We start from the raw sequence: 23,914 nt of genomic DNA on the forward strand, positions 1-23,914 counted from the left end.
AGTACTAAAGGAAGTGGCCTTTCCAAAATTCTTTAGAATTAGAACAGCTCTTACAGATTGGAAAGTGGCGAATGTAACCCTACTATTTTTTTAAAAAAAGGAAGGGGAAAAATCATAGAACTACAGATCAGTGTGCAAACTGCTAGAATCTATTACAAATGATACAATAACAAAATACTTGGAAAGAATTAATGAAATAGGACAAATTCAGCATGAGTTTACGTATGGGAAATCATGCTTAAAAAATGTATTAGTTTTGTAGGGCGGGGGTAAGAGTGGTGGCAGGAATGTGAGCTGTGTTGAAAGGGGCTCCAATGTGCTTTAGACAAGCTGGGTAGTGGGTAAAAGCATGGCAGATACAGTTTAATGTGGGTAGCTACGAGGTTATCCACGTGGGTTCGAGAAACAGAAGATAGAATATTACCTGAATGGTAATACACAGGGAAAAGTGAAGGTGCAATAGGACCTAGTCCATGTGCACCAGTCACTGAAAGCACAAGTTCATGTCCCACAACCGGTTAGGGAGGCAAAAGAGATGTGGACCTTCATTGCAAGAGGATTTGAGTACAGTAGCAGGGACAGTTTGTTACAGCTGTATAGGTGAGACCCTATGAAATTTCCTGTGCCTTTTTTGTCTCCTTATCTGAGAAAGAATGTTACTGCCATGGAGGGAATCTAACAAAGTTTTATCAGACCGTTTCCTGGGCTGACATACAAGGAAAGATTGGGTCAGTAGGGCCTATATTCAGTGGAGCATAGAAAAATAAAAGGGGATCTCATGAAAAACCTGTAAAATTCTAACAGAACTAGACAGACTGAATACAGGGAGGATGTTCCTGACAGCTGCATAGCCCAGAACAGCCTCAAGGTACAGAACCAAAATAGGCAGAAATTTTAGAACCAAAATAAGGAGAAATTTCTTCAGCCAGAGTGTGGTAAACCTGTTCAATTCTCTGCCACAGAAGGCAGAATAGGCCAAAATAGTCACTATACTTAAGAAGGAGGTAGATGTATTTTTAGATACTGAAGGAATCAAGAAATATGGGGAGAAGGTGGAAATGGGGGACTGAAGTGGATGATCAACCTTAATCATGTTGAATGATGAAGTTGGCCTGTTTGAAGGCAAATAGGAAATGAAGAGGTTATTTAGTCCCTCAAGTCTGTTCTGCCATTCAATGGACTCAAATTCCTTATACCTACAATTGACCCATATTAATAACATCATTAATTACAATTCATTAACTTCTGATTTAAAATTAACAAGAGATCTAGAATAAATTACCGTTCATGGAAGCAGGTGCCAAACTTCTACCTGCCTTGGCACATGGAAGTCCTCCCAAACTCCTGAAAGATGTGTCACCAGTTTTTAGACTGTTATCATTCTGGTAAGTCTCTGCTACAGTCCTTCCAGGATAAGTACATCCTTCCTAAGGTGTCCTGAAAGAATTACTCATTGTATACAGGTGGGGTCCAATCAAAGCACTGTGGAAAAAGAGGCATAACTTCCAGAGACACGAGAGCCTGCAGATGTCGTAATCTGGGCTGCTGGAAGAACTCAGCAGGTCAAGCAGCATCTGTGGAGGGAAATGGATAGTCGACATTCAGGGTTGAAGACTTCAAGCCTCATCTGGATTGTAAGAGTAGAGGGGAGGTAGCCAGTGTACAGAGGTGAGGGGGAGGGGTGAGGCAAGACCTGACAAGTGATAGGTGGATCCAGGTGAGGAGGAGGTAGATGTAACAGATGGAGTCAGGTGGGGGGAGTGAAGAGTGGAGATGGTGACAGAGGCTAGGAGGTGATAAATGGAGATAACAAAGGGATGCAAGTTATGGAAGCTAATAAGAAAGGAAGGTGATGAGTGGAACCAAATAAGGGAGGGAAGGTGGCAGATAGGAACAGTGGGGAGAAGGGTTAGGGGACCCAGTGGGAGGAGTGTACAGGTGATGAGCGGATGGTATAGGTGGGGGAGGGGTACAAACTGGGTGTTCAGGACCTGGGGTGGGGGGTGTGCTTGGAAAGAAGGGGGTGTGTGAGAGGACCTAGGTAAGTCAGAAGGAGAGAGAAAGTGACAGGGGGGAGCAGGTTACGTGAAACTGGAGAATTACTAATGCCATTGGGTTGTAGACTGCCCAGGCGAAATATGGAGTGCTGTCCTTCTCGTTCGCATTTGGCCTCACCCTAGCAGTGGAGGAGGCCAAGGACAGACAGTTCGGTGTGGGAATGGGGAGGGGGATTAAAATGGCTTGCAACCAGGAGCTCCAGATGGTTATTGTGGACAGAGCACAGTTGCTTGGAAAAGCAGTTGCCTAGTCTGTGCTTGGTCTCACCAATGTTGCAGGGAAAAGTGCCTGGGGAGGTGGAAGGATGGGTGAGGAGGAATGTGTGAACCAATGGAGAGAGAGGCCCCTGCAGAAAGGAGGGGAAGGGAAAGATGTGACTGCTGGCATATCGTCCATGCCTTTGCACTATATTGTTTTCTGTACCTGTCCATGACAAATGTACATGGACTCCAAGTCCTTAGTATCTTCATCATTTCTAGCTTTTCACCACTTAGAAAGTGTTGTGTTTTACCATTTTCTGATTCAAAGTAGGTGAATCACATTTTCCCATGATGAAATCATCAACCCCAGCTTTGCCCATTTTCTTAAACTATTAATAATATTATTTTTATAATTTATAAATTATTACCTCCATTTATATGTCTTCAAATGCCATCTATCTTACCAGGATTCATATCTTTCTAATTTATCATCCAAGTTGTTCATAAATAGTTTCAGTTCCAAGACAGAAACTGTGTACCAAAGAAGACAATAAGGGTGTTCCCAAACAGGAAACCACGGATGAACCTGGAGATCCACTCCCTACTGAAGGAGAGGACTGCTGCACACAAATCTGGTGATCCTGACCTGTACAATAAATCGAGGTATGACCTTCGGAAAGCTATCAGGGATGCCAAGAGGCAATACCGACTCAAGATAGAGTCCCTGACCAGCCGTCAGTTATGGCAGGGCTTACATGCCATAACAGGCTACAAGATGAAGTTGGGCTGCATAGCTAACAACAGCACATCCCTTCCTGATGAATTTAACGCATTCTATGCGCATTTTGAACAAAAGGGAAGTGGATTGTCACCATCCACCCTGACAGCCACCAACACAGCTGAACCTGTGATCACAGTGGAGGACCTAAGATCAGTCTTCCAGAGGGTGAACACGAGGAAAGCATCTGGCCCAGATGGTGTCCCTGGCCGTGTGCTCAGATCTTGTGCTGATCAGCTGGCAGAAGTATTTGCGGACATATTCAACCTCTCCGTGCTTCAATCTCAGGTTCCCTCCTGTTTTAAGAAGACCATTATCATCCTGGTACCAAAGGAAAGCAAGGTAACATGCCTCAATGACTACCGACCAGTGGCTCTGAGATCCACCATCATGAAGTGCTTTGAGAGGTTGGTCATGGCATGCATCAACTCCAGCCTATCGGACAACCTGGACCCATTGCAATTCGCCTATCAGCGAAACAGGTCTACAGCGGATGCCATCTCACTGGCCCTACATTCAGCTCTGTAGCATCTGGACAGTAAAGACACATACGTTAGACTATTATTTATTGACTACAGCTCTGCCTTCAATACAATGATCCCAAGCAAGCTTGTCACCAAACTCTGAGACCTAGGACTCAACATCTCCCTCTGTAACTGGATCCTTGACTTTCTAACAAACAGACCGCTATCAGTGAAGATAGGCAGCAATACCTCCGGCACGATTATTCTCAACACTGGTGCCCCACAAGGCTGCGCCTTCAGCCCTCTACTCTACTCCCTATACACTCACGACTGTGTGGCCAGATTCTGCTCTAACTCCATCTACAAGTTTGCAGATGATACCACCGTTGTAGGCTGTATCTCAAACAGCGATGAGTTGGAGTACAGGAAGGAGATAGAGAGCTTAGTGGAATGGTGTCATGACAACAACCTTTCCCTCAATGTCAACAAAACTAAAGAGCTGGTCATTGACTTCAGGAAAGGGGGCGGTGTACATGCACCTGTCTACATCAATGGTGCTGAGGTCGAGAGGGTTGAGAGCTTCAAGTTCCTGGGAGTGACCATCACCAACAGCCTATCCTGGTCAAATCACGTAGATGCCACGGCCAAGAAAGCTCACCAGTGCCTCTACTCCCTCAGGAGGCTAAAGAAATTTGGTTTGTCCCCTTTGACTCTCACCAACTTTTACTGATGCACCATAAAAAGCATCCTATCTGGATATATCATGGCTTGGTACGGCAACTGCTCTGCCCAGGACCGCAAGAAACTGCAGAGAGTTGTGGACACAGCCCAGCGCACCACGGACACCAGCCTCCCCTCCTTGGACTCTGTCTTTACCTCTCGTTGTCTTGGTGAAGCAGCCAGCATAATCGAAGACCCCACCCACCCGGGACATTCTCCCTTCTCTCTTCTTCCATCGGGTAGAAGATACAGGAGCCTGAGGGCACGTACCACCAGACTTAAGGACAGCTTCTACCCCACTGTGATAAGACTATTGAACGGTTCCTTTATACAATGAGATGGACTATGACCTCACGATCTACCTTGTTGTGACCTTGCACGTTATTGCACTGCACTTTCTCTGTAGCTGTGACACTTTACTCTGTACTGTTACTGTTTTTACCTGTACTACATCAATGCACTCTGTACTAACTCAATGTAACTGCACTGTGTAATGAATTGACCTGTACGATTGGTTTGTAAGACAAGCTTTTCACTGTACCTCGGTACAAGTGACGATAATAAACCAATACCAATACCGATACCAATACAAGATCCTTGCAGGGTTTCACTAATTACTACCAGATTCTAGTGAGGGACATTGGAATTCTGAATTACTGTATGTGCCCCATCCTCAGCCCCACACTGACTTTCAACAATGTTATGGGAATAGGAGCAGATTGGTGATTTTATTTGATAGGGAGATCAGTGGTACTAGACTAATGATTAAGGATATGAGTTCAAATCCTATCATATCAGGAGGGGAATTTAATACAGTTAATGAAATATTCTGAAATAAAAATCCGTCATTATTAACAGATTCATTTATATCCCTTGGGCATGGAAATTTACTATCCTTACCAAGTCTGACCTATGAGTGACTTGAGATCTACAGCCTCATGGAAAACACCTACTTGTCTCTGAAAGGGATGACCACACTGCTCCTAGAATCATAGAGATAATGGAGATAGTTGTTGATTCAATGTGCATCTACATTTCTAGTGCAGAATGGAAATGATGAAAGATGTCAGTTCCATTATAGACCAGTGAACCTTACATCAGTGGTAGGGAAATTATTTTGAGGAAGTGATGAAAATGATTGACGAGGGTAGAGTAATGGATGTTGTCTACATGGATTTTAGTATAGCATTTGACAAGGTCGCTCATGGTAGGCTGATCCAGAAGATTAAGCCACATGGGATCCATGATGAGTTGGTAAGTTGGATACAGAATTGGCTTGGTTGTAGAAAACAGGGTAATGGCGGTGTTTTCCCGACTGGAAATCTGTGACCCATGCTGTTCTGCATGGATCAGTGGTGGGACCTCTGTTGTTTGTGATACATAAAAATAATTTGAATGAAACTGTAGGTGCTCGGATTAATATGTTTGCAGTTGACACAATAGTTGGTGAAGTTGTGGATAGTGAGGAAGGTTGTGAAAGGATCCAGCAGGATATAGACCAGCTGGAAATGTGGGTGAAGAAATGGCAGAAAAAAATTTAAACCAGACAAGTGTGAGATGTTGCACTTTGGGAGGTTAAATATAAGAGGAGAGTATTCAGCAACTGGCAGGACCCTTAGGAGCATTGATATACTGATGGATCTTAGGGTGCAAGTCCATAGCTCCCTGAAGGTGACACCACAGGTAGATAGAACGGTAAAGAAGGCATATGGCATATTTGTCTTCATCATTGAGGCATTGAGTATAGAAGTTGGAAAGTCATGCTTCAGCTGTTTAAAACTTTGGTTAGGCCACATTTGGAGTATTGCACACAGCTCTGGTCGCCACACTATAGCTTCGGAGAGGGTGCAGAAGAGGTTCACCAGGATGTTGTCTGGATTGGAGTGTTTTAGCTGAAAAGAGAGATTGGACAAACTTGGATTGTTTTTGCTTGGAGGCTGAGGGATAGGTAGGGTAGATAGTCAGAATCATTCTCCCAGGATGGAAATATCAAACACTAAAGGCATAGGTTTAAGGTGAGAGGGGCAAAATTTAAAGGAGACTTGTGAGGCAAGTACTTTACACAGAGAGTGGTAGGTGCCTGGAACACGCTGACAGAGTAGGTCAGAAAGGCAGATACAACAACAACAACATTTGAGAGACATTTAGATAGGCACATGAACAGGCAGAGAATCGAGGGATTTGGACCAGGTGCAGGCAGATGGGATTAGTTTAGGTTGACACCATGGTTGGCACAGACATGGTGGGCTGAAGGGCCTGTGCCATAACTTTCTATGTTCTTAGGTGGGGAGATAATTCAACTGATCAAAGTGCTGCTCTTGTACATTGCCTAAAAAGTAAAAACTAAATGATTGATGACAACAACACAGCAACCTGAAATGGGTCATGCGTTACAGAGAGCTATTGAAATGATGACCACTTGCTGCATTATATTAACAAAACAGTTTCTCTGAGCCACAGTTCAAAGATGTACAGGCTTTATTTCAATAGCCAATAAAAGAAATCTCTGCAAAATGGATTAAATTCAGAGCTACTCTGCTGGTACTGTCTTTATAACTAATAATTAAGTTGCTCCACAGCTTGTTGGATTAGAGTAAATCATTGCATATTGAACATAATTGATTACATTGTGCCTCCATATTCCTATTGAGAAAACTTCCAAAATGTAATGACGAGCTTGTGCTTTGTGGAGCCGATGATGAGAAGTGCTGCCTCCAAACCATTGACTTAAGCATTAAACACAAGTGAATCTAGCTGTGTGTGAGCAAAACCCTCAAGAGATTCAAGTTACTTGAAATAAATTTAGCATGTGATTCTAAGCTGAAACCTCTCCAGAGCTTCACTTCTTTCTGCAATAAAGGTGAAAACACCTTGGCAAGGGAGGGAACTGAAAAATTCACAAGCAGATTGGTAAACAAGTACTGGCTATTAACTTCCTATCCTCCGGAGGAGAATTCCTAAACTTTTCTGATCTTTACTTTGGAATTCCACCACAACAACATGAGTGCTCCAAAACGTAGCTTACTTTCAAACTTATTTAGGAATCAAAATGAACATTAGTAGGAACAGCAACTGCAAGAGGGACAAACGCAAGATCAGCATAAGCCTGCTCCTCACAGAGCTGAACCTTACTGTCACTACCACCACCACCCCCCAGCTCTCCCAATGTCTACCTTCCATCCTCATTACTGTGTATTGTCCACCAATGCTCCTCAGCTACTCTCGTTATCTACCAACCATGTTGTCTATCTGGGCAAGAACCGGCTTACAATATGTTGATGAACTCCTGCCACGTTGGTCAATCATGGGTCCTTCTGGACCGACCCCTTTCTTCGGCACCTTTCACCTCCCCACTATTCCACAAAGGACAGAATTTCATTGCCTGTGAGAATAGGTTTGTTCTGGGCCAAGGAGGAAAGATTTGAAAATATGTCCCAAAGTACTTCAGAGCCAACATAGCTAAAGCATAATCATTATTATAATGTCATAAAAGTGGTGTGGATTGTAATGATGAATGAAGGGAGATATTGGATGGTATCCATAGTAAGGGTTAAACAACCAGACGCAGGCAGGAATCCCAATTGATATGTTGTCCCCACTGTGCTCAGAAAGGGTAAAAATGTGAAGAATTGCTGGGAAGGCAGGGGAAAGTAATGTTTCACTGGTAACTAATGCCATTGCCAGACATGAAATGAAATAGGATAAATTGCCTGTCCTTTGTCCATGTATATTTCATCATCCTTTTTGAACATAACAAATTCATTAATATTTGTTCCAGTGATACTTCAAATTTAGCACTTGTTTTAATTCCAGTATAAACTAGAATCAAAAATTATTTGAAACAATTATGCAAATAGTGTCACCTTCACACACAATGCAGTACAAATATTTGTCTATATTGTAGTTAGATACTAAGTGTCTTGTGGCAAGGGAATACTGGGCATCAGATATTTCGTTGTCCATGCAGAATAGGATTTGATTTCTGTTGTTTCATTCACAAACTGTGGTGACATTTAGAGTTGCCTGACTACATTTGACAAGAGGTCAGCCCTTAACAGAGGCCAGTGTTTTTGAACTGCTATAAATCGAATCTGCAATTTAAGTCAGAAGTTTCATCATGATTTATTTTCACTTCTTTGTCTTTCCAAGTTAATTTTGTAAGTTTTGGATCAAGATCTTTCACAAGGGTATTTTTAGACACTGCAAATATAATTTGGTATGGAGCCTCTCCAATGATGAACACAACAGTAATGTTAGGCTGTAAGACCACATCTACACTGAACCGCCTGCACTAGTTGTCACTCTGACTCACATCTATGGACAGAGGGAGTGCTACCTTGACATGTCTAAGGACAAATAACTTTGCAAGCTGAGCTTCACTCAAGAGGCAGTGACATATTTGTGCCAACTCCTGGAACCTGATCCGTAGGCAATTTCTGCCACAGTGCAGGTTGATGTTGGTGCATCAGTAACATCAATCAATCTGAAGTTCACATATGTATCAAGCAAGTGATTTATGCTTTGCTGCTAGGTTTGAGTAATTTTATAATATTCTCCACAGACAACCTGCAGCAGAATGAGAAGTCACTGCATTTTTTCAAATGGCAGGATTTCCCAAAACTCAGGTGTCATTAACAGCATCAATATGCCTCTACTCTGTGCTGCTGCAAACAATTCCTTTGCCTTCATAAATTTGTTCCAATCCATTGACATGCAAGTCATCTATGACCATTGAAATAGAATCATTCAAGTGAATGCCTGCTGGCAGTATGATGATGCCTTCATTTTAAGGTTTCCTATGGTACCAGGATTATTCAAGCCTATAAAAAGAATGTGAGCTTGGTTTCTAGCAGCCCAAAGCTATTCACTTGAGCCTTGGCTCATTACACCTCAAGGACAGCTATAAACATCAAGCAAGCATTGATACAGTGAGGCCTATTGAGACATTAGGATCATCAATGAACACAAGATAGTCGTGTTGATGCATTGGCATTGTCTACATTACAGATAAACCTAAGTTTCTAACATTATTGTCACGTCCCACACTATTTGCCATTCAATGAAGCATTATCACAGACAAGATGGAACAGAAACATATCTAGTTGCAGCCAGATAAAATCCAGAAACCTGAAAAGAGTGATTTTTTTTGCAAGTAGCTAGAAAGAAACAGCACAATCACACAGAGCAAAAAAAACTCCACCCAAGTACACCATCCAATCATTTTAGTTAATTATCCCCTCCCTATCCATGCCATGCATTGATCAAACACATTTCTTTCAACATGGCATTGTGTAGTGATTTGAACAATTATGGATGGTATTACTTTCACTCAGCAAAACCTTACATAACTGCATCCATTGAAAATAAACTGATAATAAATTGGATTAAGACTATATGTTTTACAACAGTGATCTCCTTCAGTGGGAATATACTTTTTGTGTGAGTCCGTTCCTAATTATGTGCACCTTCTAAATGTTTCCCCAGAGAGTGAGAACTGCATGAATTTAGTAATCTTGCTTGTGTGAGCTGCATTCCCAAAGCTAGTTGTGAAAAGCTACCTCTATGGTGGAAGCTCACTTCATAGAATCACAGAAATTTATAACATGGAAGGAGGCAATTCAGCCCATTGTGTCCCTGTTGTTTCTGCCTACTTCACAAGGTATCCTGTCATATAAAGAGAGAGAGGGCAATATTGTTCTGAGAGGCAAGAGCCTCATCCATAGCTACTTCAGGCATACCGATGATGTTAGTAATATTCCTGTAGGAGACAGTCTCTGGAGAGCCACAAAGAAGGTGATGTTGTCATTACTCTCCATCTGACTCCCCAGTAACCAACCAGGGCTTAAGCACATGAGCTTCTGAGATATACTTAGCCTCAGCTTTGGACATTTGGTACTGTGAGCCCCATTAAATTGCCCGAGAAAATACATTCCATAGTATTTTGTAGAGATATGGACCATGGACTGTTCCACACTTTCTTTTTGTACCTGCTCAGCACATGCTCAAGAAACTGAAGGCAGATATGAGCTCCTCAGATAGATTATTTTGGGCCATTAATGCCTCACCAAGACTCTTTGACAGCAACTCCAGCGCACACTTGGCTGTATTTATCCAGGCCAACCACTGGGAGTACAGGGCTTTTCTAAATAGAGAATCATAGTTAACCCAGTAAGTTTACTTTAGGGCAGTTGGACTTGCACATTAACAATGAGTTAAATCGACATCCACTAAAACTAATGGCCGTAAATGTACTTATCTTTCACCAGAGAATTTCCAGATGCTGCTCCTCACCAATCAGCTTGTTCCTGACTTTGCAGATGACACTAAAATAGGTGGGGTCATTGACAGTGAAGATGGTTATCAGGATTTACAGAGGGATCTTGATCAGCTGGGTAAGTCAGCCAAGGAATGCCAAAAATAGTTTAATTCTGATAAGTGCAAGGTGCTGCATTTTGGGAAGTCAAATGAGGGTAGGACTTTCACAGTGAACAGTAGGGCCCTGTGGAGTGTTATTAGAACAGAGGGACCTTGGAGTACAAGTACATGGTTCCCTGAAAGTGGTGTCATAGGTAGACAGGGTGGTGAAGAAGGCTTTTGGCATGCTGGCCTTCATCAGTCAGGGCATTGAATATAGCAGTTGGGATGTTATGTTGCAGTCGTGCAAGACGCTGGTGAGTATTTGAAATATTGTGTTCAGTTTTGGTCACCCTGCTGAAGGAAAGATGCCATTAAGCTGGAAAGAGTGCAGAGAAGATTTACGAGGATTTTGCCGAAGCTCAAGGGACTGAGTTGTGGAGCGAGGTTGAGCAGGTTGGCACGTTTTTCATTGGAGCGTAGGAGAATAAGGAGTATAATTTATAATCTTAATAATCTTAGAATAATATAAAATCGTGAGGGGCATAGATAGGGTCACAGTCTTTTTCCCAGGGTTGTGGAGTCAAAAACTAGAGAGCTTAGGTTTAAGGTAAGAGATAATAATAGGAACCTGAGGGGCAACATTTTTACCCAGAGGGTGGTCAGTATGTGGAATGAGCTGCCAGAGGAAGTGGTTGAAGCAGGTACATTTACAACATTTGAAAGGTACATGGATAGGAAAGGTTTAGAGAGATATGGGCCAAATATGGGCAAATGGGACTAGCATAAATGAGAATCTTGGTCAGCATGGACCAGTTGGGATGAAGGGCCTGTTTCCATGCTTTATAATTCTAAATGATCCTGTATGATTTCCATGCTCTATGACTCTGTGACTCTATGACTTGTACAACTCCGCATTACTACTTGGATAAATGGATCAAGCTGAGGGTCAGACGCGAGTGGATAAGAGTCCAGGGGTAGTGAGCTGAGAGGCAATTGCACTTCGTATCTGACTCTTCAGTTTTATGTCCACCATAGCAGAACTGCCTAGTCTGGTTCTGTTCATCTGAATGGGATTACTGACCTGATAGGAAAAGGTAGCTGAAGGTGAGGTTTTTTTCCCTTTATTTTAATTAATTGTGGCGACTCGCCATCTGAGCAGGCGAACCGGCTCAATGGTCGGGGCGCGCGTCGTCAGAGCAGCGAGGCCCAAGATCGCACTGGGCCTTCGTCTTCCCCGAGCGACGGGGAAGAACCCGCATGCGCGTATGTCATTTCCGCTCTTGGAAGGTGGGAACTGTTTCACTTAAAAGGCCCGTGCACAGCGGGAAATAAATCAGTCTTGTTCTACAACTCACAGACTCGTGTCTTTACTTTTGCATCATGGTAGCAGCTGCTACATTGGTGACCCTGACTGTCCAAATGGATTTTGGACCCTCACAATGATCAACAACACAGCAGCCAACGCAGTGGCATTCAAGCTGCCCACCTTTCGGACGCTTCAGCCCCATGTGTGGTTTGACCAGGCCGAAGCCCAGTTCCAACTTTGCCAGATCACCTCCAACTCCACACAGTACTACCACGTGGTCAGCTCCCTGGACCAGGAGACAGCCACCCAGGTGGGAGACTTCATCCAGTTTCCTCCGGAGGAAGGCAAGTACCTGGCTTTCAAGGACCTTCTCATTCGGACATTCGATCTCTCCCGTTGTGAGCGCGCCGCCCGCCTGCTTCATCTCAATGGCCTGAGGGACAGATCTCCGTTGGCCCTGATGAATGAGATGCTGGCTTTGGCTGAGGGGCACAAGCCCTGCCTGATGTTCGGGCAGGCATTCCTCGAACAGCTGCCCAACGACATTCACCTGCTGTTGGCTGATGCCGATTTCAGCAACCCACGTGAGGTAGCCAACTGGGCAGATGTCCAGTGGAAGGCCAAACGTGAGAGCAGTTCGTCCATCTGCCAAATCGCCAGACCGCATGTCCAACGCCTACCTAAACCAGCAGCCGAGCGACCACACCCCAGAAACACAGACGACGACACTGACGACCAGCTGTGTTTCTACCATCAGAGGTGGGGCGTGGAGACCCGTCGATGCCACCCACCCTGCAAGTTTCAGGGAAACGCCAGGGCCAGCCGCCGCTGATGGCTACAGCAGCTGGCCACCAACACAGCCTCCTATTCATTTGGGACAAGCAGTCCGGGCATCATTTCCTCGTCGATACTGGAGCAGAGGTCAGTGTTCTACCCCCAACCAGCCACGACACTCGTAGCAGGCAACAGGGACCTGCCCTCAAAGCCGCAAACGGCACAACGATATGGACTTTCAGTACCCGTACAGTCCAATTACAGTTCGATGACAGCTGTTTTACTTGGAACTTTACCCTTGCCACCATCGCCCAGCCACTCCTGGGAGCTGACTTCCTCCGGGCCCACAGCCTGTTAGTCGACCTGCGAGGGAAATGGCTAGTGCACTCCAGAACCTTCCAAACTTACTCTCTGGGAGAAGCCAGCCTACCAGCCCCGCGCCTTGACTACGTTTCCCTGTCTGGCAACTAGTTCACCAAGCTCCTAGCTGAGTTCCCATTGGTTCTGGCACCTCAGTTCAAGAATTCGATGCCAAAACAAGGGGTGCAGCACCACATTACTACGACAGGGCCACCCCTTCACGCCCTGGCACGACGACTACCTCCAGACAAGCTCCGCCTGATGAAGGAGTTTTGCCGCATGGAGGAGCTGGGGATCGTTCGCAGGTCAGACAGCCCCTGGGCATCCCCCCTGCACATGGTCCCCAAAGCCACCGGCGGGTGGAGGCCCTGTGGCGACTACCGCAGGCTGAATGACGCCACCACCCCAGACCTCTACCCCATCCCTCATATCCAGGACTTCGCGGCAAACCTACACAGGGCCCGCAACTTCTCCAAGGTGGACCTCGTCCGGAGGTACCACCAAATCCCCGTCCACCCTGATGACATCCCCAAAACTGCGCTCATCACTCCATTTGGCCTCCTCAAATTCCTTCGAATGCTGTTCGGCCTTAAGAACGCTGCGCAGACCTTCCAGCGGCTGATGGACGCAGTAGGCCGTGACCTAGACCTTGTGTTCATTTACTTAGATGATGTTCTCATCACCAGCCATAACCGCCAAGAACACCTTTCCCACCTCCGCCAACTGTACTTCCGCCTCAGTGATTTCGGCCTCACTATCAACCTGGAAAGGTGCCAATTCGGGTTGGACTCTATTGATTTCCTCGGCCACAGAATCACCAGCGAGGGAGCAACACCCCTACCCGCCAAGGTAGACGCAATTTGCCATTTTGCCCGTCCCAACACGATCAAAGGCCTGCAGGAGTTCGTTGGGATGGTCAACTTTTACCATCGTTTCATCCCTGCAGCAGCCCATATCATGCGCTCCTTGTTCTCGCTGATGTCTGGCAAGGGCAAGGATGTCGCCTGGGCTGACGAGGCCGCAGCTGCCTTTGTTAAGGCCAAAGAAGCCCTAGCAGACACTGCGATGCTGGTCCACCCCAGGACAGACGTCCCAACTGCCCTCACAGTGGACACATCCAACACCGCGGTCGGTGGGGTACTGGAATGACTAATCGAAGGCCATTGGCAACCCTTGGCATTTTTCAGCAGGCACGTTAGGCCACCTGAACTTAAATACAGCACTTTTGATCAGGAGCTACTAGCGCTGTACCTGGCAATCCGGCATTTCCGGTACTTTTTAAAAGGCAGGCCTTTCACTGTGTTGTCTTTCGCCTTCTCTAAAGTCTCCGATCCCTGGTCAGCCCGCCAGCAGCAACATTTGTCCTACATTTCCGAGTTCACAATGGATATCCAACATGTCTCCGGAAAGGACAATGTCGTTGCTGACGCACTCTCCAGACCGACCATCCACAGCCTGTCCCTGGGTGTGGACTACGCAGCCTTGGCTGACGCACAGCAAGTCGACAACGAACTGCCCAGCTACAGAACCACAGTCTCAGGCCTGCAGCTCCAAGATTTCGTAGTTGGCCCAGGTCAGCAGACCCTCCTGTGTGACGTCGCAACCGGTCAGTACGCCCTATAGTTCCTGCAGCCTGGTAGAAACGTGTTTTTGACTCAGTACACGGGTTGGCGCACCCGTCCATCAGATCAACTGTCCGACTAGTAGCCAGCAAGTTCGTCTGGCACAGCCTGTGCAAACAGGTCAGTGAGTGGGCCAAGACCTGTCCGCACTGCCAGACATCAAAAATCCAACGACACACCAGGGTCCCACCACAGCAGTTCAAGCCTACCTGTAGCAGGTTCGACCACATTCACGTTGACCTCGTTGGTCCCCTGCCTGTTTCAAGAGGAGCACGGTACCGTTTTACCATCTTGGACCGGTTCACGAGGTGGCCAGAGGCAACCCCTCTCTCAGACATCCCAACTAACTCCTGCGCCCGGGCGCTGCTCACAACTTGGGTCTCGTGCTTTGGTGTTCCGGCCCACATCACTTCAGACAGAGGCGCCCAGTTTACCTCCAGCCTATGGTCTGCATTAGCGAACATGCTAGGAATGCAGCTGCACACCACCACAGCCTACCACCCTCAGTCAAACAGGTTGGTGGAACATTTCTACCGCCATCTGAAATCAGCCCTGATGGCCTGCCTGAAAGGTCCTAACTGGGTCGACGAACTTCCTTGGGTTCTGCTCGGCATATGCACTGCCCCCAAGGTGGATCTCCACGCTTCATCGGCCGAACTCATGTACGGTGCACTCCTGGTCGTCCCAGGGGAGTTCATACCAGCGCTTAGGGGGCAAGAGGAACAACCCACAGCAGTCCTGGGAAGACTGCGCGAGAGGCCCAGCAGCTTGGCACCGATCCCCACTTTGCGACATGGTCAATCCCCATCCTGTGAGCCCAAGGAACTACGAGACTGTAAGTTCGTTTTCGTTTGCAGGGGCACACCCCAGGCACTGTTGCAACAGCCATACAAGGGGCCATTCCGGGTCATCAGAAACAATGGGTCCACCTTTATTTTGGACATTGGGGGCAAGGAGGAAGTCTTCACGATGGACCGCCTCAAACCAGCCCATTTAGACCTACAACAACCGGTCGAGGTCCCAACACCGCGACGCAGAGGCCGACCACCTAAGCAACGGCTAGCACAGCCCGCGAACTTTGGGGGCCATATCGCCGGTTCTGGGGGTGGGGGTGGGGGTAGTGTGGCGACTCACCGTCCGAGCAGGCGAACCGGCTCGACGGTCAGGGCGCGCGTCGTCGGAGCGGCGAGGCCCAAGATGGCGCGGGGCCTTCGTCTTCCCCGAGCGACAGGGAAGAACCCGCACACGCAAAAAGACTCTAATGACGTAGCGCGTATGTCATTTCCGATCTCGGAAGGCAAGAACCGTTTCACTTAAAAGGCCCGCACACAGCGGGAAATAAATCAGTCTTGTTCTACAACTCACAGACTTGTGTCTTTATTTTTGCATCGCGGTAGCAGCCGCTACATAATCTTATTTTTTAATAGTTACATAATTTAAATGTGTGTAAAATAAATGTGTTATTTTTTTAACTTCTTCATTTTTAAACATTACTTGAATATATCTTGACTTCTGTTCAGTGCCTCTGATCATCAGAGATATTTAGAAACAGTTGAAAATGCCTGTAACAGCATCAGGCTGACTGGGAATGCGGCTTCAGGTTCCATTGCCTGAGGGCCAATCACTACTGGTGGAGTGATCCACCATACGGGCCAGCCACAGCAGCAACACCTTGAGCTCAGTGACTCCCACAGGGCTAATCAAAGGTTAGCGAGAAATAGGGGCAAGCACAAGGCACAAGCAGGGTTAAGTGCATCAGAGCAAAATATAAAAGTAACTTATAGATGCATAATCTGAATGTTAATGAGGTTATCAACTGTATTTGCTGGAGATCTGAGACATTGAACAAACTGGTTGCGATATTTCCACAGTAACTGCAGGGAATGTAAAAGATAGCTGTTGCGTAGCCCGGTATTGATCCTATTCTGATTTAGTTTCAGTTTGCATCACTCCCACAATGACTACTTGATGTCTGCACTGCAAGACCTCTGAAATTTCTGTTAATTCTTTTTGGTTTGGCTTTGTGCTAATAATTAAATAAACAGATTTAAAATTTTATTAAAATAAAGAGAAAAGGGATATCTATGTTAATCATTGTATATCAACATCGGAAACCCTGATTTCAAGGCTTTAGTTTTTTTGTCTTGGAACAATTACTATAACATCTAAACGAGCAAAATAATTGGTCCAGGAGTATGGTAATATAATGTGCTGGGTTGTGCCTTCAATGAAAAGAACCTTAACTTTAAACCTTAAATCTTTCTGTATCCTCAGGCATATAAAACAAACATGAATCTCATTCATCTCATTCTCTTTTCGGTTTACTTCAAAGCTTTTCAAATTTCCAGTTCAATTAATTAATTCTCGGTTGTTTTCTTTCAAATTTTTTTTGAATTCCTACAGTTGCATGAGGGGATTTGGTAATGTATCCATTCCTTAGCTTTGCCTTGTGGTTTAGCATTATTTTTAGATGTTTTAGAAATCACTGTTCATAAAGTACTGATAACATTTGTGAAAATGTTGCTTATTGAAAATATAAATTTTCAAATCTACAATGTCTTGCATGTAATTTATTCCAATCAAATCTTAGAAAATATGCCAAGGTTGCAATCTGTTTACCACAGAATATATACATGGTCAGTAATGAAACTGGTGATTAATGGAATCTACACATAATAGGCATTTGTATATATATGTGTGTGTGTGTGTGTGTGTATATATTTATTTATTTATTTATTTATAAAGCTTTGTGATTAACTTGGTGTTAGTTAATCGTGCATTCCTGTATACATCCTTAATTATTTTACAGTTTGATATTCCAGGATAAAGTCCACCACTGATTTTCCGAAGTATAATTGCTGCATTGTCGGCCCTGAAGTAAAGGATCTATCAAACATGCAATTAATGACAGGCCATAGAAGATTGTAAATATTCCCTATCATTGGCTGTGCTTGCTAGGTGCACTGTAAGCAGAAAATTGACCACTGATTAAGCTGACTTGCTGTGAATAATAATAGCCTTGAATGAATCTCTGTGAGTCTCAGAACAGAATATTTGGACACAAGATAATGAAACACTATGCTTGTACCCTGTGCCTTAAATTTGGTTAATTGCAATTTTATAATGTTCCAACTAAATATATTTTCAGTCAATAACCACAATACAATGTCTCTAGAGATAAATGAAAAACAAATGTTCTTTTGAGAAGAGCACAGGTATGTTGCTTTTGCAAATCCTCAGAACCAGATTAACTTCTGGTCCTTGGATTTCTCTGAGAAATATTGCACAGTGAGGGTCATGTGCACCTTGCATGCCCTCCACCATTTTGACAACTTCCAATTCCCTGGCCCCCACTGCCTCATCTTCACTATGGATATCCAGTCTTTATACACCTCCATTCCCCATCAGGAAGGTCTTAAACCCCTCCTCCTCTTTCTGAAACAAAGATCCAATCAGTTACCCTCCACCAACACTCTCGTCCCTTACCACCCCCGAGCCCTCGCTCCCATTCCCCTCTTCTCACTCTTCTGACCCTACATCTGCTCCTGCTCCAAACCCTGCTGGGTCTTCACCTTCCCCCCCTCCCCATCTCTGGTGCTGAGTGGTGAGTCCTCACCAGAGGCATTACCTTTGTACCCCTGCGCCCGCATCTCAATGGGTTCCAAGCCCATCATGATGTTGAGTTATTCTTCTGTCACCTCCACTCTGTGCCTATTTCTTTGGCGATGAGTCCTCACCCCCCCCCCCCCCCACAATGATAACCTCCCTCATGCCTTCCTCTTCATCACTCCCTTTCATCTTCAACACCCCCTTCAGGCCTTTTATCCTCTCTTGACCTTTTCATCTCAATTGCTGTCACGAAATTAACTGCCTCAACTTCTCCTCACCCACTCCAACCTCACCTTGTTTGAACATGCAGCAGTCCATTCACTTTGCACCAATCCCAACCTAGTCATCAAACCAGAAGACAAGGGGGGGGGTGTCATTGTAATCTGGCAGACTGACCTGAGGCCAGTCAGCAGCTCTCAGACACCTCCCCATACCTACTCTTGGACCATGACTCCACCAGGAAACTGTCTCCTGCACTGTCACAAATCTCGTCACTTAAGGACATCTCCCCTCCACAGCCTCCAACTTGACAGTGCCCAACCCCGCACTTCCTACTTCTGTCTTACCCAAGACCAACAAACAGGACTGTGGTGATAGGCCCCTTGTTTCTACCTGCTCTTGCCCCACTGGACCTACCTCCTCATACCTTGCCTCTATCTATCTCCCCGTGTCTAGTCCCTTCACACCTATATCCAGCTCACTTCGCATGCCTTCAACCATTTTGACAACTCCCGATTCCCTTACCCCCACCGCCTCATCTTCACTATGAATGTCCGATCTTTATACACCTCCATCACTCATCAGGAAAGTCTTAAAGCCTTCCACTTCTTTCTGCAACAAAGATCCAACTAGTTCTCCTCCACCAAAACTCTCATCCATACTGCTCTCTCTCTCTCTGTCTTCCTTCTCTACTCTCAATCTGGATGCAGGGTCTCGGCCTGGAACATCAACAGTTCTTTTCCCCCCAACAGATGATGTTTGACACACTGAGTTCCTCCAGCAGTTTGCTTTTTACCTGTAACAATTTTCAGCGAAGAAAATCCAAGAGCAAAACTCTGCAGATGCTGATGGAGAGTCAGTGACCTGAAACATTAGCTCCATTTCTCTCTCACAGATACTGTCTGATGTGCCAATTATTTCCAACACTTCCAGTTTTCATTTTGGGAGGAGAGAGGTAGTAAGTTGCAATTTTTGTTTCCATTGGACTGCACCATATTTTAATTCTAAGAATCTCAGAACCACATACCAATGAATGTTGAAAGTACCTCCCTAAAGCAGAACTAGCAGTAAATAAAGTAATTGATATCAGCACAATCAGCTTTCTCATTTCAGTATATTATTTTATACTTACAGATTTATCGGACATGCACCTGGAAATTAATTTGCATAATGTATTCTAAAGCATTATTCAATTAAAATGATTTTTTTATTTGGAGCGAAACATAATACCGACCATTTTTGTGATGTGAACAGGTTGATGTCTTTCCCGATGCAATGCAGTGGAACTTGGACCATGTTGTCCTGGTGACACCCATCAATGGCACAGCCATGCCATTGTGGTCCTCACACCGCAGCACTAAACCAGGAGGCTTGGAGAGTCAGTAAAGTATTTAGTTACATCCTGGAAACCCACTTCTTTGCTTTAGATCCCACTCCCCCTCTCTACACCTCCACCATCACTGTCTGCACACACAGCTGAACGACTGAGACCTGCACCCTCCAACCATACATTTCTGCTAATCCCTTATCTCCCTCCACCATATGCTGCCTGTCCCAAATTTCTCCCACCAACACATTAGCAGTCATCTCCACTCCCAATATCATGACAATGAGGAGGCTTACAAGAGTGAGGTAGATCAGCTGGTTGAGTGGTGTTGCAACCACAACCTCGTACTTAATGTCAGCAAGACCAAGGAACTGATTGTGGGCTTCAGGAAGGGGAAGTTGGGAGAACACGTTGAGGGGTCAGTGGTGGAAAGGGTGAGCAACTTCAAGTTCCTGGGCGTCAACATCTCAGAGGATCAATCTTGGGCCAAACACATTGATGCTATCACGAAGAAGGCAAGCCAGTGGCCCCGCTTCATTAGGAGTTTGAGGAGATTTGGTATGTCACCAAACACCCTTGCAAATTTCTACAGATGTGCAGTGGAGAGCATTCTGACTGGTTGCATCACCGCCTGGTATGGAGGCTCCAATGCACAGGATCGCGAGAGGCTGCAGAGGGTTGTAAACTCAGTCAGCTCCATCATGGGCCCAAGCCTCCCCACCATCGAGGACATCTTCAAGAGGTGCTGCCTCAAGAAGGTGGCATCCATCAATAAGGACCCTCACCACCTGGGACATGCCCTCTTCACATTACTACCATAGGGGAGGAGGTACAGGAGCCTGAAGACCTACACTCAATATTTCAGGAACAGCTTCTTCCCCTCCACCATCAGATTTCTGAACAGTCCATGAACCCATTAACACCTGCTCATTATTCCTCTTTGCACTATTTATTTATTTTTGTAGCTTATAGTAATTTTTATGTCTTGCATTGTACTGCTGCCACAAAACAACAAATTTCATGACATATGTCAGTGATAATAAACTTGATTCTGATTCTAATTCTGATTCCAGATCCAAATACTGCACTCCAATGCCCCCCCTACACCCTAACAACCAACCCAGTCATGTCTATACCAATCAAGCTCCTGGGCCAGACCTCAGGACTCAGACGTCAGCTACGCAAATATGCAGCACTTCATCTGTGACAAGGCCTTGGGTGCAACCCAAGTTTTAGCGGGTGCATTAAAACTTCTGAAAAAGTAAAAAATTGCAAATGGTGGAAATTTAAAGTAAAAACATAAATTGCTGGAAACACTCAGTAGGTCAGGTTACATCTGTGGAAAGAGAAACAGAGACAATATTATAGATTGAAGACCTTTCATCAGAACTGCAAAAGTGAGAAAACAAGTAAAAGTTGCAGAGAAGAGGGGGGAGGGATGAATAAAACAGGGAATGTCTCTGATAGGTTGGGTCCATGATTGGTATAGGAATATGCTATTGATGAACCCATCTAGCTGAAAGGTGATGAAGGAAAGGTAAAGAGCGTGAACACAAACAATGGGATATGTAAAAGCTGTGAAATGCAGAGCTCCGGGAAATGCTCAACTGGTCAGGTGGTGCTAGTAGAGAAAAAAACTGAGTCAATATTACAGATGGATGATGTACGGCAGTGTTGATGTAGAGAAAATGAGTTACCTGAAGTTATGGATTCAGAGACTCATACAGCATAGAGACAGGCCCTTCATCCCATCATGTCCATGCTGCCCATTGTTTCTATCCACACTAATCTCCTTTATCTGCATTAAGTCCATTGCCTTCTATGCCTAGGTTGTTGTTGAATTTAATGTTGAGTCCAAAAGCTTACAACATTCCCAGATGGGAATTGAGCTTCTGTTCTTCAAGCTTATATTGGGCTTTGTTTGCAAGAGGCCACTGCAGGTGGGAGTGGCTTGGAGAACTAAAGTAACAGGTAAGCTCAGGGTCAACCCATTAGAATGGAGGTACTCTGCAAAGTAGTCAGCCAATCTGTGCACAAAAATTCCTAGCCAATGTTTCCCTCAAGGAATATTAGAAATAAATTGGAAAATTTAGTTAAACTTTATCACATGTAAAAATCAGAAAGTCTTCTCCACAACATAATTTAGGAACTTGGCATAATTTTTGTGGATAAAACAAGCATCTTAGATTGTTACATTTTGTGGTTCTTCCATCACTGGGCAGTGTGTTGTGAAGTTACATAAGCCTATTTTCTGCAGCAGAGCTATACATCTCAGAAAAGTTAACAATGTGATTGATTCATGACAGATTTATGCACTGTCATCAAAACCCACTTTTCTTCAGGAAAATAATAGGCACATCAAGAATAATTTAAAATCAATATGCTTGCTTAATATTGACAGTTCAGTCCAAAATTCATGCCTAGCTACCCCAAATATAGAGAATGCAAAATAAGACTTTTTTAAAAAGTGATATTTCTGCAGGCTGGAGTGACAGTCATATATCCATGACAATCAATAATGATGTATAACTCTACTCTTCAACATGCCCTTCACAGCAACAATGTTTCTTTGAATACTATTGAAATGATGTGTATGTTTAGTAATTTTTCTCAACTTCTCACAATAAATCCTATTCATCTACAATTCTTTCATCGGTACCGACTATCCACAGTCCAGAAGGAAATCCATCCACTCAAAGGGCAAGTACTCCTTTTAGAAAAAAGATAAGTGCCTCCACTACTTTATTGTAGGCAGGGGAAGCAGGGACACCACCCCATTGTCCCTGAACTTACCTTCTTCCCCTGGTCAGACTTGCCCCTCTGCACCAATACAAAGCATCTGCAATTTGACACTCAGAACACAACCTCTGCCAGTGTTGGGGATTGGATACTCCTAGGTACCCAACATCAGCTGCAGGCTCATTAACTAAGGCTCCAGCTCTGCTTTTTGGAGCTCCCTGCCTGACTGGAAATCAATCCTATCAATTATGCTGTCTGCTGGACAGGAGTCCTGCTATAAAAATCATTTGAGTCAAACTGTTGGCTCAAGTTGGATATAGGTAAGGAGTATGGATTTCCATGTTTTCCAATTATAACACTAGCCTCTGCCCTAACAAATCTGCCCCAATAAAGATCAAGGCATAGTATTAATAGTTGGGATACATGATAAGAAAATATGCATTTATTTAGTTAAGCCTATTCTGCGGTTCAGGATAAGTTAATGCACTTAATTATATTTAAGTGTACCACACTTAATACTAATTGCAGTGTACGTTTCACAGAAATTATAGATATAGCTTTAAACAGCATTTGGTTTTATCAGCATCTTGATTTTTGGGTGTCTTTAGTTGACTTTAGTCCTAAGTAAAAAGAATTTGCCAATTACTGGAATTCATTAATAAAATAATTCACCAATGATATTCAGTAACTATCTGATCCTTTAATTATAAACCTACTTTAAAATTGTGCTTCACTCCCTAAGTAGAATTCAAATAATTAAACATCACAACACATCAAATAACATTTAAATTGAACTTCAGATGAAATACTTCATTCTAAATGTGGAGTTCTGTGTAGGAACATTCTACTTAGAATTAGCATAGCTATATAATTTAACTATATCTTTGTTATCTTAGGAATTTATGAGATGATGGTGAGGGGTAGACAACAATAAGAAATAATTCCTGATATTCAAGACTATGAATTTGAAAAATTAAATTGTTATGACAAGTGTTGCCATGTCCTTACATCATATGAGATCTGGGTTTAATGATAGTTCTGTTTTCTCTCTCTCCCTGGATACAGTACAATTTCTAATTTTATCTATTGGTGGGGGCCAACCAAGTTCATAAGACTACGGAACAATACCTTGCATAATACAACACTGATAGGTATTCAATCATTACTTTCATTCAAAGAGGCTATAAGAGAACTAGAATTGGCACTCTAGTGTTGTCAGATGTATTCTTTTGAGGTTTACATTGAGCTGAAAGTGCTTGCTGTTAATACCGGTTTAATATTATGGAAATGTATTCTATTTCTCATTTATCATAGTCCTTGTTGGTATAAAAAAAATTCAAAATAAACCATTCACTATGTTTGTACTATAACCTATCTGATG

The sequence above is a fragment of the Pristis pectinata genome, chromosome 11 (assembly GCF_009764475.1).
Source record: "Pristis pectinata isolate sPriPec2 chromosome 11, sPriPec2.1.pri, whole genome shotgun sequence".
Classification (NCBI taxonomy): domain Eukaryota; kingdom Metazoa; phylum Chordata; class Chondrichthyes; order Rhinopristiformes; family Pristidae; genus Pristis; species Pristis pectinata.